We start from the raw sequence: 4,335 nt of genomic DNA on the forward strand, positions 1-4,335 counted from the left end.
TCACCTAGAGATAGATGGATAGAATGAAAGGATCAATGGGATTCTCGACAATTATCTGAGGTACTTTTTTTGGTTAGATCAATCTAATTGGTCAAGGTTGTTGGACTCATCTTAGTTTAGTTACAACATGCAAAGGATTGCATTAAGTCAGTTCCCACCATTTGAGTTGGCAATAGGCTAGTAGACATTGACTCCTCATACAAGTTTGAGTGGATATATTAGAGAGTGTCCAAATGCCAAGAAAAGGTTGCAATAGTGGAATGACCAAGTTGATCTTGCTAGGCATAACTTGGTTAATACTATAGAAAGAATGAAGCACTATGCAAACTTAGGGAGGAGTAGTGTGGATTTCAAAGTTGGTGATTGGATCTTTTTGAAGATGGATCTAATTCAGTTTAAACCACCCAATGGATTGAGAGTAGCATTGGGTCATCAATTCGACGTGCCATTCTCAATGGTTGAAAAGATCAGGAAGGTGGCATACAAGTTGAAGTTGCCAGCCCACATGAGAGTTCACAATGTGTTCCATGTTAGCCAGCTTCATCTATATCATCATTATAAAGAGGACAACAATAGGAACATCCCAACTTGTGCACCAACGTTTGTCAAGAATAGACCAAGTTTGGAGGTGGAAGAGGTGATTGTTGTTAGAGATTAGGGATATGGTAATAGAAAGTGGAAGGAATTCTTAGTTCACTAGTAGAGCCAAACTAGGGTGGAAGCAACTTGAGAACAAGTTGAGAACATGTGGAAGTATGAAGACAAGGTCTTGGAGTTCTTGAATAGGGACCTCGACCTACCTCTTTAAACATCTAGCATGGCGTTGGTTACCTCCGCGACAAAGTATGGTCATTGTTTCCAACATTGAGGATGTCGCCTATTTTAGAGTGGGGGAGGATGTAAGGGGTGCATGATTCAGATAACGGGAAGGGTTTCTCCTAGGATAAGAAATATTTCTTAAGGGAGTTGTTTGAAGCATGACTGATTTCTATTGTGAAGTTAGCCTCATCCTAGTAACTAATATGGGTGAATAAGAGTAACTTAACCATTCATAGATAGTGATTACTTTTGTTCATAAGACAAAGTGTCATGGTAGAGAAATCCAAGGAGGCACACAACAACATTCAATGATCAAGGAGTTCAAGAGCGTAGAGTAGAGTGTGAAGAGAATAGTGTAGTACTAGTGAATAGGTGAGTAGTGCAGAGTGACTTAGAGTTCCCATTTAGGGAGGGTACCTAGGTCTTATCCATGTAAGTCTATCAGATTCAATCTAAGCTAGGGTCACCTTGGCAAGTTCCAATGGCATAGGGTGTAGAGGATGTGGAGTCTACGTAAAGAACAACAACCAAGGAGGTGAGGTGCATGAGGTATATGTGGGTGTTCAAAGAGTATATGTATATCTAGGGGTGGGAACTTGGATAGAGTGCTTGGAAAGTACTGGGTAGTCATCAATGATATATTTGAGATTGAGGTAGATAGGACTAGGGGCCATTTTTTGAAATCAATAAAGCTACATGTTTGCCCAAAAATATTATGTTCATAATTGTGTTAAATCATTCTATTGTGCAAGTTTATATTATGATTGTGCTAACCAGGGTGTGTATATGTGTTGAGCTTGGAACTTTGGAGATAGGCATAGTCCAAGATCATCCCAACTTGGGGAGATAGTCAGTGTCACATGGGGAAAAAATCTAGCCCCATGATAGAGGTTGGATAGGGCCTTCCTTGACTATCAACATATTAAGATCGATCATGTTGTTTGTTTTAAAATCCCCCTACCTCTAGGTGAGCCCTACATATTGATATATTGTCTCAAGATTATGTATGTAATAATGATGTGATTGACAATTTTCCATGAGGCTCCACACCCCTTTATAGGGAACCCTAGGGGTTGAGTGAGCCCCTTCACTTCTACGAGCTCTTGGGTTCAAGTATACTCAAGTTGAACACATAAAAAATATTAATCACAATAAATAATAATAATAAATCTAGGTTTTGACCAATTACTTATCAAAAAAATGAAATCCTAGCTCATTTAGGAAATCTATATCCTAGAGACAAGACTAAGAGAGATAAAGTAAAACTATCTCCCATTATTAACTCTTTAATATGGGAGCCAATAAATGTTTAATGTTTCATATTAGTGTGTATGTTAAAATTATATTTGAAAACCCTAACATGAAGATGACCCTAGGATTCTAGTTAGATGAACTTATAAAAATATATAAATATTTCATTATTGATATATAAGCCAATTAGACAAATGCATTCAATTATATAACTAAATAACAAAAAGTGCATAATCCAAGGTCACTTTCACGAGAGGAGAAGTGATTCTAGCAATTGCAAAATCATACTAGTTTATGTAAGTAACCTTGTAACATATGAAAATAATTTAGTTTACAAATGTAACCTTGTAAGCAATGGAAACAATTTGCACTCAAATTATCTTAAGATTTTCATATATGAGTTTGATAAGTGCAAGGATACCATTGAGGATTGAAAATATAAGACAATATTTTATTTTTTGTAAATTAAATAGAACATTAAAATTATTTAGAACTAATAAATATTTTCTATTTATCACTTATGAAAAGAAACTATTAAAAATTTAAAGACGAAAATATATTATATGTATATATACATATATAACTTATTTTTAAACCATTTTTATAACTTGTTTCTTATAATTTTAATTTATAATACTTATAACTTTATGTTAACTTCTACATAAAAAATTATTATTATTATTTTTAATTATGTATATAGTTAATACTAATGTCATTAATATCTAGAATTTGCATATGTTTTTAAATTTTTTATTCTATAATTTATTTATTATCATTTTTTTTATAATTTAAATTAATAATAATTTAAACAATATTTTTTCATCTAACATGCATTTTGATGTATAGACCCTTTTTAAATTAAAATAAGAACATCAATATAAAGTAATTTCAAAACTTTGTTTAATGACATGATGTTGTGTAAGATAGATGAATTGTTCAAGGACTAGAGCTCTTAGATTGAGGCTTGAGATTTTAATTACTTTATGAACTTCTGATCACCCATATTTTCAATTGTATTTGAAACAAAGAAAAACAAAAACCAGACACTATACAAATGACTCTTATTATCAGATGATATTTTTTAGTGACAATTGGATCGTTCAATATGGACTTCCATTTTGGTTATTCCAAGTAGAAAAAAAGTGGCTTCCTTACAAGCTACTATAATTGGAGGTTTTAGAGGAATACAAAATGATTCCCATATAAACATAAAATAGTATTCAAATGCAAGATAAAATAGATATCAGTGTGATTGGTGGGAGTAGAAGCATTGTGGATGAATGGACTACATTCAATAGTACATCATTAGCTAAGCTAACAAAAGCTTTCTATTTGGACTACATTCAATAGTGTATCATTAGCTAAGCTAACAAAGGCTTTTTTTTCTCATATGTGTTGTATGAATCCCAAGTTGTGGTTGGATGATCAAAAGCTTTTTGTTCAAAAATTTTTGGAGCATGCATTTATTGCAATTGTTAATAAGAACATAAGATCATTTTTCTTATATATATTTTCATATGCATATATATACACCCTTTTTGAACTGCAAAGAAAGAAATTTTTGAATCATTTGTGGATCTTGCATTTTCACTTGTGCCTACCTTTTCTCTTAAGATTATATCTTCAAACCAACTAATCTCCCAGGGTCTACCTAAAACACAAAATGGGAGAATGTACTTAGCTTAATGATCAAATATGGTAAAGACAGCTAAAAACTAAAAACTGTTAAAAATACAAGATGAACATATTGGTTACAACAGTTGACTCTGAATCCATTAACCCGATTTTAAATCTCGGTGTGACCTTTACGAAGGGAAAAACTTTTCATAAAGATCTTATGGCTTTTATTAATTATTCGTAGTATGAAGATGCCTCTTACTTGCTTGAATTAATTTGGCTATTCTCCCAATTCCAATAAGCTGGAATAGCTCAGTTGGTTAGAGCGTGTGGCTGTTAACCACAAGGTCGGAGGTTCAAGCCCTCCTTCTAGCGTTTACGGGATCTATTTTACTCCCTGAAGTGGGCCGAGTTCTTGAATGATAACAATAAGGAAGTCGACTCCAGATTTGTACGGTGTATAATTTGATCATCTGCTCTCTGTCTCTGGGTCCTATTTTGTAGGAAGCTAATAATATTGAGTCATGATTAATATTATTACAGCATGAGCAGACATGATCAGATGATTATTGTTACAGCATGAGCGGACTGTTCCACTGTATTCTTCTCCATTGTATATAAAGCTTGTTGGCATAGATACTTAAGATA

The 4,335-nt window shown here is 33.2% G+C and overlaps 1 non-coding gene across 1 annotated transcript; it reads left to right on the plus strand.

Moving 5' to 3' along the window:
- The first annotated feature begins 3,988 nt into the window (after positions 1 to 3,988).
- TRNAN-GUU (transfer RNA asparagine (anticodon GUU)) lies at positions 3,989 to 4,062 on the plus strand. The gene has a single exon. It is a non-coding gene; the product is annotated as a tRNA-Asn (tRNA).
- Positions 4,063 to 4,335: the final 273 nt, after the last annotated feature.

Source organism: Cupressus sempervirens, chromosome 7, assembly GCF_028749045.1.
Source record: "Cupressus sempervirens isolate cs-2001-9-10 chromosome 7, ASM2874904v1, whole genome shotgun sequence".
In the NCBI taxonomy this organism is placed as follows: Eukaryota; Viridiplantae; Streptophyta; class Pinopsida; order Cupressales; family Cupressaceae; genus Cupressus; species Cupressus sempervirens.